Genomic DNA, 13,266 nt, shown 5'->3' with positions numbered 1-13,266 from the left:
CACAACTTTGTTTCGTTGCAGTGCTCATCATGTGTTACAGTCCCAGTCTTTCAAAATTATACATCAAATTCCAGAATACTCCTCAGAATAATGAGTTCATTAACACTAATTTCTAGTTCTTCTTTGTGTTTATTGGGAGCAACTAATCAGTTCCTCTCAGTTCCCAGATTATTTTTCTTGATGTATTACAGAAGTGTACAAAAACGCGATGTATGGCTATTCTTGACTTATATGTAATATTTCTGGCTAGGTTTTTTCATTGAATTTCAGGCCTGTGCTCTGTTAAAGAGCTCAATTGCAACATTTGAAATACATCTCTAGAGAAGAAATGCAGGTTAATGTCTTTAAATGATAAAAAAAGCTGAAACATCCAACGTTTTAATTTACTAGTAAATCTCTGAAGTTTTAAATTTCTGTAGAATTGGAGTAAAATATTAAAGGCTTAAAAAGAAACGCAGTGTAGAGGGACTTGTTCGTGGAGAGCGAGCCCTGGAGTGCTCCCTTTCTGATTAAGATAACACTCAGTAGGGAATCTGTTTTGAATTCCTCAGGCTGAAGGAATAAATGCCATGGGCAAGATAAAATAAATTCTTGCTAAACAAAGGTACAGCAAGTGTAGGACTTAAAGACCAGCATAAGAAGCACAAAAACTGTGTGGATCACGAAGTGAAGGATTTGAAGAAGTGTGGAACATAAAGAGAATAACAAATGAGTATCACATTAAAACATTCAAAAAGATTAAGTGTGGACTTGCAGCAAAAATGGAAAGCATTTCTGAAAAAGTGGGAGGAAACATCTTAAGTATAAATTTAAAAGCACTGAGAGTAAATAAAATCATAAGCAATGGCTAGAGTTGATCAAAGAACCAAAACTAAAAGAGTGTTTAAAAAACAAAGGCTTATATGTGAGAAATAGAAATGGAAGGAGTCCAGAAATGCAAAATGTAAACAGTTTTTGATGGAATATAATACTTAATAGCATGACAAAAAATTGTCACTGTGTCTATGTTTTGAAGTTTGTCATCTGAAGTTATCTTTCATTTCTGTATGATGACCATGTACATATGCTGGGATATTTAGGAACTCAGTTACCTGTGTGTTGTAGATGTCTGATTCCTTTGACTGTTCTTCACCAAACTGTTATGTTTGTATTATCATTAGTTTTTCCATAATATTCCTGTTGGCTCCATGTATGGCCTGCCAATGCAGTTGAGACCACCAAAACAGATGCTTCATTGGCTTAGTTTGCCATTTGAAAAAAAGACATCCATTGTATAATATTTTTCTTTCTTCTTTTAACAGTCATGTGTGAAAGACTGCTAAAACTACTGTTGCTCTGATTTGTGCCTTCTCTGATTTTTTACTGTGTACCTTTCTTTAGGATAACTTACATCCAAACCATACTAAGGTTACCCTCACTGTCATGGAAGCAGCACAGAATTTCATTTTCCTTTCATTTCTGGGGAAGAGAATGGAGGAAACATTTCACTGGCATTTCTGTGAAGTTCTTCTCACCTACCATGTAGTGGAAAGGAGTAGGAATCACTTTAAGTGAATTTGGAGCATCCCTGCGTACACTGGGAGGTATTTTATGAAAAATTTTAAATTCTTCTACAATATCTTCACAAAATCACCAACACTGTGGTGGGACAGCTGAATTTTGTGTACTATTTTGAGAAATATCACGGACGCATAAATGCTTCATTCAGTTCTAGCCAAAAATGCACGCTAAGGGACAGAGCAAACTTTCTTACAGAAAATAAATACCTGTATTTACCTTAAAACATTAAGAAAATAAAGTTTTTGTAATGTGTGATTACACTAAACTTATCCCATGAAAAATACAATCAGAGGCAGGAGTGTGAACTTTTCCTTTCACATGAGTTGAGTCTATAAGAGAGGCTAAGCCATACTGTCAGGCAGGCGGATTTAGGATGTCTTTCTTTCTCTTCCCACAGTTTTCTTAATTTTTCTCTTCTTTCCAAGAACTGAATGCTGCTCCCACTTAAGGGCAATAAAATCAGTCTTTATTCTCAAAGTTTTTTAGTTTATCATATACACTTGGAAAGGAAACAAGAGCTTTTTTCGCTTCTGTTCTCCAAGGTTTTTCATACTATTCTCCTTTGTTAGGAAAGCCCATCCCTGCTTTCTTCTCTTGTCTGCTTTCATTACTAGCAGTGATACCCAATTTTACTAACCTCAAAAACTTCCTCTAAGAATGTTACAACTCACAAATCTCTTTCAACCATTCCCACCTTCTACAGGTGTATGTTTTCCTCTCTACCTTCTCTTTAATTGAGAAAACACTGTGCCAATTTTTCCTTTTAACAAGACTTTTAGTACCACAGTTACTACTACATTGCATCTTTCTGGGTGTCTGATCTCCACCAAATATTGGTTTGTGCTGCTGGAAAGTGACCATTCCTCCTCCTGCAGTGATGGCTACATAAATCCAGTTCCCCTCTAAGAGGAACCTGGTCTATGCACAGACTCTCAAGGCTCTGGAAGAGATTGTCTCTTGTCCAGCTTCACTCACAAAACAGATTATTGATAAAGTTAATATGCTTTTTAGCCTGTTTTGAAAATTAGTATAGCTCATCTTCTAACAAACTTCTAGAGCTCAGCAAAGCTCCTCTGAAACCAATTTAAACTTTACTGAAGTCAGTGAAATATTGGTGGCTAGCACTGGAATAAACTCAAAATAAATATATGAGAAGTAAAAGGATTGATAACAAATAAAAATAATTTCTGAGAGTAGAGGAGTGTCATACGTAAAAACAAAATAATAGAAAATCCTTAAGTGGAGGGATTCAAGGCAAAATCAGAGTAATGAGCTGTAACAGAACTGAACAAGAAGCACTTGAAATTTGGTGGTGAAAAAACAGAGACATGAGATTAGTAGCAAAGCAACAACGTAGATAAAGAATAAAGTTAAAAATGTCAACACTGCAGAATAAGAACTGAGATAAAGTCTTGTTTTCCTTTAGAAACTCTCTCTAGGAGAACATATTCTAACCCCAAGCATTATAATATTGAATACAGGATTTAAATTTCCACAGTCACACTTTTAAACATAATTTGAGAATATACTTAAATGGAATTTAAACCAATGTTCATGTGAAAAATTAAATAACCCTTCCCTTCTTTTCTGTTGTAAACTGAATTTATGAATAGTATCTGAGAAACCTAAAACCAAAGACTTACTTTGAGTTTAACACATATATTTTGTGAAGTGGAAGCAAATAGATCTGTCTCTGTACTAATTATCCAGAAAAATTGGAAGTGAATCTCTTTCATTTAACATCAAGACAGTATAGAAGTCATGCAGTTCCCTAATATTTTCAAAGGGAGCCTTATCCCTACTTTCTTCTTCAACAATGTCTGCTGAAATAGCTGAAGAAGATCTTGGCTACAGGATACTGCCTAATAGTTCAGTCCAATTTCACAGGAAGCTTTAGGCAACAGCTCTGCCCTGAACTTCACTGTGAGCCTTAGCAAATGTGCTGACTGAGAAAGTAAAAAGATGCTTCTTTTGTCCATTCACATCATAAAGTCACCATGGATTTGGAGAATAGAACTGTGGGATTCTGATCTTAGGCACCTCTTGAAGACCTCCAAGACACATTAGGTCATCATCTGCATTTTGCTAAACCACAGTGATTGATCTTCTGTGCACTATTTTCAGCCTTGACATACGTTTGGTTTTATGGGGATTTTCTCAGGATGGATCTTTCTTCTCAAGAGACCAAAGTTTATGCATATCTTTGAATACTTAGATATTCAACTGACCTTAAAAATCATTTCCATGACCATTAGGATGTACATGAATGATTTTCTGGACAATGGTATGGTGCTTACTACCAAGATCAACCCTCAAGTGAAGAAAGAATAAAAACCACTGGAATGCATTCTTAAAAGTACTGGTAAGAACTTCCTCAGAAAATAACAAGTGAAAATCTACCCATGCTAAAAACCAGTATCAAAAGTCTCATCAAGAACCCATTTTTTTATTTCTGTAAAAAATCCATCATGACAGTCTTCAAAATTCAATATGTCTGTCTGTATATCATATTTTTTATCAAATATATTTTATATACTTCATAACCAAATATAAATACTTGATAAAATTTCAAAATGCAAATATATATACTGAAACTAGAAAGAGAGAGGAAATAAAAGTTTAAAAATACTGAAAATTATATCCATGTATATGCAGTACAAAATAAAAGCCAGCAAAGAAACTTTGAACTGCCTATGAATTTTAGAAATAGGTGGTAAAGATATTCTACACATCTGATTTTGCACTTGACTCTATTTGTGTGAACTCTGGAAGGAGTTGGAGGGCTGTGCCATATCTGAGATGTAAACCTGAGTGTGCAGTGAAGCTGTAAATTCCCCTGTAGAAATCTGCTTTTTCTTTTCCCCAAATAAAAATGGCCAGATCTGCTGACTATCGTGTGAGGCCACAAATTACCACCTGCCCATCCTTTCACAGTCCTCTGATATTCATGTTTCCCAAGAAAGAAGAAAAATAAGCAACCTCTGAGCAGCACAAAATGCGAGAGCTGTAATTTGGTGAAAAATTATAAAGGGCATTTCCACTGGCCTTTATACACACACACTTGGTGTGTGCTCAGATGGGGGTAGGCAGAACATCTCCCTAGTTTAGGGGAAGAAGGAGTCTCCCATACCCCAATATAGAAATGCTTTATTATTGTAATGAGGATAGTTGCTTGTGTAATGCATTCATGTAGAGACCTTAAATACATGTATAACAAAATATCCCTGATTTTTTTTTGGTTTTCATATTTCTATTTTTGCCAGTATAGTTTTCCTCAAATTAAAACCTTTCTGCAGGTGAATTTATGGGGTGATGTAAGTGGATGGTATCCTGAACAGGAAGTCAATTAGTTCAAATGAACACAAGGCGTCAGCTACTCCTTGATTGACTCACATATGCCTCCAAGTGAAGTCAACAGGAATGGTATCTCTTAAAGTGGAATAATCTGTGCCGAAAATGACAGAATCTGAGAAATACTAATGCATGTATTTATTTAATGCATTTAATTATTTGCTTTCAAAAGATCAAATGCAAGAAAATTTCACTTTTTACAAGGAAAGATAAAACAGAAAAAATGCTTTATATTTTCTCTGCATGCACTTTCATTGTACCTTTATCTGTAGAACTGTGAATAATCCTTCTATGTAATGAAAGCAAAAGGCACCGTTTTGACTCTGTAGTGATGTGTTTTCAAAGTCCTGTTCTGGAAACAGTCTTAAACACAGCTTTGATAAGGTTTGCTTTACTCCAGCCAACTCAGTCACACCGTGCACAGAGCATGAGACAGTCAGCTGAGGAATAATTCTTTCCCCCAACAGGAGCCCAGAAAACGCAGCACTGTGCCAATAAGTAACAGCTCCCAGAAAGACACTGTCCAAAGAAGGGCAGCTGAACCTTGATTCCTTCCCATTTAAAGCAGTCATAACTGATGTGTGGTGTGAGATGGCAGTATTTTCAACTCCAGCTTTCAGTGTCATGCAAAGAATAAATTTTGGTGTTTCCGTTTTTTGCCTATTTTGCTCTGGATTCAGTTAGCTGTTAAGTAAGCATTTTTTGTTTTGATGGAATTTTGCTAAATGACTGGAAACAATATAGCTGTAAAAGTCACAGAATTGACACTATATTCCATGAGCAGATGGTGTGCTAGCCTGACCTTGTTTATCACTGGACCACATCCTGTGACAAGCTTTTTTTGCAATGACTGCAGCAGTCCTAGGCTTTCCACGTATCACATTCCTCTCTTCTTATTCAGATTACACAACTGTCAGGTCAGAGTGGCATTTCTAATTGTTGGCTTAGTATTGTAGTACCTCATTCTGCTGGAAACCTTTGAAATTAAGATAATTTTTTGTAAAATCCTCCATTTTAATGAATAATATACTGTATTGATATAATGAATGATACTGTATTGATACAGACTTTGAAAACAGCAGAACTTCTACTAAAAAGAAGATTTTTATTTTTTGTCTTACTCTTTTCAGGTAAATAAAGAATTTGTTTAGAGCACCTAATTATTTGACTTTCTATTTGAAATGTATTTGGATTTTATTGTCACATAAATTTCAATCCAACTGCATCTGCAGCAGGTACAAATACATAATTTTTATATATAAAAAATACAAAATTTATCTTTTTTATCACATTATTTACTACATGTAACATTTTTTCCTGTTCAAGCATCTTCAACTCAAACTATATATACATTTTAAATTCAAATGACATATATCTTAATGTTTCCATCATTCCTGTCTCTTATACTTTTATTGGCCTTTTTGAGTTTCAGCCTCCTCCAAAATTCTACCAAATAAGTGGAAGTTCCAACAGAAAGTAATTTCAGTTCATAAAGTAATGATAATCGTAAGCAAAGAACATTTATCCTTCTTTCTAAAAAAACTTCCTCTGCAGTTTGGCTAGTCCAGATGCTGCCCTTTAAAAAGAGGGAATGTTGAAGCTCAAAAGCTGGCAGCTCTTTGCACATGGTAAGGTCAGTAGAATTTTCAGCAGACTATACTCTTCATTTTGACAGTGCTTTGTGAGCAGATATGGCCTCTTCTGAAGTTAACACATCTGCACTTTAAAAACACTGTGTCATTTTTCATCCAATCACTACTCCATGTAAGTGCTAGATTTTAAGCTTTGTGTCAGTCCATAATGCTTTGTTTTGACTGCAGAGTACAGATCCAACTCCCTGGCAACTGTGATACATGAAGATTCACCCATCAACTTTCAGGCTAAGATTAATGTGTAGAATACTTTTGTTTGATAATAAAGGATGAGTCAGAAAAGATAACTCAAAAGATGACCCTAACAGAGACTATTTTGGACAAAGTTTGTCAGAAATGTTTCATATCTAATGTCTGTACCAAATGCATATATTGAAAAAATATATATGTAAAACAGAAACCTCTGAAATAACACAGTGGGGTGACAGGATGTTCAAATGTTTTTTCCAGAAGATATCAGACTTTTGGGCTCCATTCTGCAGGTTTTCATCTTCAGCAGGCATACAGACTTCCTGCAGCCCAGAAAACCCTACAGCTCCAAGTCCCTTCTTCAATCCCATGGCCCTGGTCACACTGTGATTATCCTTGTCTATACTATGTCTATACAATGTCTTGGCCTCCAGCAGAATTTTCCTAATCCCTAACTGCCACCATGGCCTGAGTTAGCTCCTGAAGGACATTGTAGAATTACCCAAGGAGAGCATTAGTTAGCTGATGCTAAAGCCATAGAAGACATTTACAATTTATCACTTGACATGGTCAAGTGTACATGTGCAGTTTTATTACAAATAGAGGTTCTGTCAGAGCCTTACTGCATGAGGCTGTATTTAACTTTTTCTGAGAGTTCTTTATTTCTATAGTCATAGACTTATGTCTTCTATAAGTGTCTTCAGCACGTTTTTAAGGTGCCTGATGGACTGAACAATCAACTTTGTGCAGCACAACTCCCTGCCCAGTTCAGGAACTGGTTTTGTTTGACTTTTATGAATGCTTTTTCAAGATATGCAATATATATATATATAAAAATAAACTCAGAATGTCAAACCTTTATTGTGCTTATAAGCCCATAGCCTCCAAGACCCTAGTTCAGTCATCCGAGCATCTGCCCCTTGTCTATATTCTACTACATTGCTATATATTTTGGTGATTTAATGTAATGCGAAATTCACGTAAAAGAGCTGCTCCACATTTCAGAGAATTTCAACAGTACAGAGAAAATAATGATACAAACCAACCCAGCCTGAGAGAGCTCTCTAACAAGTTAAAAGGAATAATGCATATGCTGGAGAAAAGAAAAATAACTCACAAGAAGGCACAGCAGAAAGCTGCACAAACAGAACTCCTCGCTTTCATCTGCAGAATGAAGTATGACATGTTATTATCTGTTTATGCAATGCTACTACTATTTTGGTTGCTTAGTTCCTCCTATCCTAGCATCCTGCTTTCATTTGTACTTTACTTTGTTAATCCTTATCTGATCTGGCTGAAATTTCCTGTGCCGGATATATGTCTTAAAATAAAAAGTTTTAGGAAAAGAGATTCAACGTTTTCTAGACTGAGATTAGTAGAGTGTGTTATTTTCCCACCTTAACAAATTATTCAGCAATAGTTATACTTCAGAACCTATAATTCTTTCAGATTTTTCATTAGAAACTTTGATTTTGCCCTGCTATCTTGATATCTTATTCTTTTAGGGATGGTCACCCTTTTATGGCAAAATTATTTCCTCTGTAAAGAACCACTTTCCTCACATAACTTATCGAGACTCAATTAAGAACAGCTGTTAAATTATGCAGTGATTACATCCCTACCAAATATACTTTGTGCCACAAGGCACCTGTCTGCACTTATATTATCTTACAGACTAAATGTACAGAATTTTAGTGGCCATATTGCTTGTAGACATTATCTTGTGTTTTACATGTTTTTAATACAATGTTTAATTATGTGATCCATAGGATGTTTTTTAGGGAGGAGTGAGGCCTGAACAGTATCTCAAGTCCGTTATATATGGCACTGGGGTATTGCTAGGGTTGTGCAGAAAACAAAGCTGGTCAGTGGGGAAACATTGCCTCAGGATCAGATAGTGCTTATGAATGAAGCAAGGCTGTGCAAGAAAAAGAACAAACTGGGAGAATTCTGGCCCATATCTGCTTCAGACTTTGTGCATAATGCACAAATTGTCCCTCAATCTAAATGTTTCATAGCTGTTTTCATATCCTTATATCTTGTTGCCCTGCGAAGACTTCAGGCTGTGATTTGCAGAACAGATGACCATTTGTGCGTGCAGGTAAATGTCAGGCAGAAAGTTGATCTTAAGGTCTCAACTGGTCAACCCTGAGTAGTAAAAATGTCTAATCATTTTATCCCCAGTCCTGTCTTGTACCTAACACTGTTTCAAGGAAAAGGATGGTTATAGAGAATTGTTACTAGAGCTGGTTGAAAATTTCCCCAGAGAATATTAATTATAAAATATGAATATAATAGTTTACAAGCAAAGGCCAATTCCATCAAGGTTATTAACAGGAATCATGTTGCCCCTCCCTGTGTACAATTGTGGAGAATTTATTCTGAAATTGTAACAATAAATTTGGGGAAGTTGAACATAAAGTAATATAAACAATACTGGAGTGCAACTATATCTTATTATGGTATAGAAAAAAGTACTGTAACTACATTTCAATGGAATTTAATCTTTGTATATTGAATATTTTCAAATAAAATTATTAAAGTAAAATATTTCTTCCATGGTCTGTTATTATTTTAGGTAGCATGTGATGAAAGGTGATGCATTTCTTCACAGAATCTGATTTTTAAACTGTATCACAAATGGCAAGACCCTTTCCTTGTCCCAACAGACTGTGCAATGGTCAACAGGTCCAAGAAACCTGTTGCCCTCCTTGAGACAGATGAAAAAAGAAGGGTTTCAGAAACCACTCACAGAAACTAATCTTCAATATGTGTCCAGACAGGGCTGGATCAGGAGTCCATTCAGATACCAGAGCAACCTAGTAATGATGGTTTCAGTAACTGTCCATCTTTTATTCTTATATAAGCAGGCAAAAGATTTCTAATGGCCCTGCTGCAGGCATGATGCAACTCCAGCACGGGATCTGCAAACAAAACACATAAACTCTAGTACCACCTGAGTTTCATTGTTTTTCCTACTGAAATGACTTGTAATAATAAATGACTCTCCTTAACCAACCTTTTGATTCATAATAAGGTACCTTGTGAGTCTTTTGCTAACAGAAACTTGTTACTGAAAATTGTTCAGCACTTTTTGAATCTATCATTAGAATGTCTGCCACTCAAATGTTATCGTGTTGTGAAGGAATCTGCCTACATGTCCCCCTACTGCATTATTACTTCAAGTTTACCCTTTTTGTTGCAATGCCAAATTAAATTAAAGATTTTGTTTATTAAAATCACGTTAAACCACACTGTAATTTGGGTTAGAACTATGTAAAAAATATAATTTAAACGAAAGCAATACAAAAGTATTAACATTGCTCATCAGTCATTATTTTGAAAGATAAGCTCTGTATCTTTCTAATGTCTATGTCTCACTAAATTAAAAAAGAAACACCACCACAACTGTAGTTTTAGAAAGGTTTTATTTAGCAGATATTCATGTTTGGTTTATATTTACATTTTTGTGTTCGCATCTATATAGATTCAGGATATCTGTGTAGTCTAGATTACTCTTTCATAAAATCTGAGGTTTATCCTTCGTGTGAACATGTACATATCTATGTTTGGACTGCACTGAGAAAATTTTAAGGGAATATCTTCACCTTCATTCGTTTCCAGTGGTGTGAATGTATATTACAATAGTCAGTGATGTGAGGAAGGTGACAATTCCCTAACTATACACCTGACGGTATTTATGATTAAGCTAGTTCTGTTTAACAGTTCAATCTGTCATAAAGAACAAATCATCATCCTGAAGAGGCTATCAGAAGTGTTTTATTAAACTGAACAGCAAAAAATTTGGATTATTCATCACACTGAACAGCCAAAATGTGGGTTATGAAGACACTACAGCAAGCTCATATATATTTGGATGAAGCTGTATTTTTAAAAAGACAAATTTATTTTTTTGCTTTGCTCTATAAAGAGGCATTATATAGATTTATTAATTACCACAGCATGTGCTCCAATTGAGAGTCCTACAATAAGCTATTTAATGATTCTTTTTAAGTGCAAGTATTGGAATAGAGGACATTTTGTTAGGATAACCTACCTGTGGATCTGCAAACTGAAGTTATTTTAACAATATGTCTTTAAAATGCTCTCTTACCATCTGTTTATCTGTATATTATTCTAATCAGCACAGATTTAGAGAATAAAAATTTGTGAATGTATGAACTCATGTCCTATTTATAACTCAAAAAGATTGTTATTTGAGTGTATTACATAATCTACATAACTAAAGATCAGATTATCATTTTGCTAATGTAAAAAGTATTTTATCAGTCATATAACTTCACAGAGGAACTCTGAGTATTCAGAGGAACTTTGAGTTCATTCATCGGGAGAGGTCATTACTTGCTTCTTTATGCAGCAGCTCAAAACTTCTCTTTGTATAGCCTTTAGGAAGAAATTCTTCACTATGAGGTTGCTGAGACACTGGAATAGGTTGTCCAGAGAAGCTGTGGTTGCCCAGTCCCTGAAAATGTTCAAAGCCAGGTTGGATGGAGTCCCCCATGGGCTGCAGTGTGGATTTCTGCTCCACCATGGACTTCACCACAGGCTCAGGGGAATCTCTGACCCAGTGTCTGAAGCACCTCGTCTCCCTCCTTCTTAACTGTTCTTGGTGTTCACACTGATGCTTCACACCTCACTCCCTCCTGCCTGTGTGGTGTTTTTTTACTCTTTCTTAAATACATTTCCCCTCGGCAACCCCCCTCGGCTGTGGGCTCGGCTGTGCCCTGCGCTGGGTGGGTCAGAGCCGGCTGGAACCGGCTGTGTCCGGCACGGGGCAGCCCCGGTCTCTCCTCCCAGAGCCCCCCACAGTCACCACTCCTGACCACTTAAGGTCTGCCCACAATATAAAGCTCAATAAACAACTTGCATTATTTGTGAGAAACGTAAGAAATAATAATTCAGACACTTCAATTTACTGATTTTTCAGCATGGTTCCAGCAGTTTATTCCACATTCCAGTGTCTCTTGTACTAGATTGATTTGTTGTGGATTTTTTTTCAAATAAAACCACACTCATGGTTTTACTACAACATTTTTCTACTACTTCACTAGAGCTCCAGGGCCTGAGAAAATTATGGTCTCTTCTAAGAGCTGTTGCCTCTGTTACGAGTCAACAGATAATTTTTTATTATGTGTTGTTCATTGTCATTTTATTCAGCCTAAACTCAGACTGTCCTCAGAGAGGACTATCTTTCTCCATTTGCTGTCCTGGGAGAAAAAAATTAGGTGTTATCAACATGAATCCCCTTAGCAACTCTTCTGGCTAAAGCTGAACTTACTTGAAAGTAATCTCCATTTGTATGTATTCCTAAAACATTTTCACTGACTCAAAAGGATCAGAGATGGGTTTACTTTGGGCTGTGAATGTTAAATAATATAGCACTGAAGAGGAGCCAGTGAACCCCTAAACTCAGGTATGAATTCTTTCTCTCTCCAGAGCACTTTGGTTCCAGGTTGAGACTGTGCCCAGATTGTCAGTTTAGGGCATGAAGATGGTTGTCATCTCCTGTTTGGGACTCAGGGAAAGAGATGGATTTACTGAAACAGGTTAGTTTCAGTGCTAGCAGTTTACCCAAATATTCTCAAATTATCAGCAATGGGGCACTAGTCATACTGTTGATTTTCTCTCTTACATCAGCCCATTATAGTGGCTTTCAGTCTTTTAAGGCTCTTCACTTTAACACAAGATGTTGGGAATATATTGGGATCAAAAATGTGTGCAATAGGTAATCTACAAGTTCCATGTTTTTTGTTTTTTTGTTTTTTTTTTGATTACAGACACCTGCTGTGGAAGTTATTTAGCTCATGTAATTCCTATTCTTCTCTTGAATCCATAAGAGAGGCATCATCAACTGCAAGGCATCTTCTGGTCACTTCCCTCTGCTGTAGTGCTACTCAGAAGTTGTCCCAACACTGATTGATTCAGGAGTTTGAGAACCAGGTAAGACAGAAAGCAAAATGGTGTTGCCTGTCTCAAGTGTACGATTCCAAGATCAGTAAATTTTTGAAGGGAAAAATGAAGAAAAGGTTTTCTACTGATTTCACCAGGAACCACAATTTTACCCTCTTAACCTCTAGGCAGAACTTCAATATGATTGCCATACACTGTTTTGAAAATAACATGTATAATGCAATTGCAGTGGTCGTCGGAATGGTCAAGGGATGTTTTTCTCTTAAGCCACTATTTTGAGGCTTTTATAAATGGAAAATTATTGCTTGTTTGGATGACCTTTATTCAAGTATGTTTTCAATGCCAAGGTTATTTCTTTTCTTTGAATGAAGAAGGAGTTTGATAAAGTTAAATGTTTCTGGTTTACAACTATCTGAGTGGGAAAAATGACAGTTTCATGCTTTGGAAAAAGAAGTTGAGATGCTTATTTTCTCTGAGTACTGCAAAATGACTTAAATTCTTTTTCAGATTTGTCACTCACGGAAGAGTAATTACTTTTCAAAGAAAAGCTCTTTAAGGAAAAAACCTTTTTGCTTGAAAACAG

General features: G+C 36.0%; 1 long non-coding RNA gene across 1 annotated transcript; it reads left to right on the top strand.

The window, feature by feature from the left end:
* Positions 1–11,533: 11,533 nt before the first annotated feature.
* LOC116784531 lies at positions 11,534–12,707 on the top strand. The gene is made up of 3 exons (XR_004356115.1): positions 11,534–11,656; positions 12,210–12,319; positions 12,613–12,707. It is a non-coding gene; the product is annotated as an uncharacterized LOC116784531 (long non-coding RNA).
* The last annotated feature ends 559 nt before the right edge of the window (positions 12,708–13,266 follow it).

The sequence above is a fragment of the Chiroxiphia lanceolata genome, chromosome 3 (genome assembly GCF_009829145.1).
Source record: "Chiroxiphia lanceolata isolate bChiLan1 chromosome 3, bChiLan1.pri, whole genome shotgun sequence".
NCBI classification, from domain to species: Eukaryota; Metazoa; Chordata; class Aves; order Passeriformes; family Pipridae; genus Chiroxiphia; species Chiroxiphia lanceolata.
This window is presented reverse-complemented; position numbering and strand designations above follow the sequence as displayed.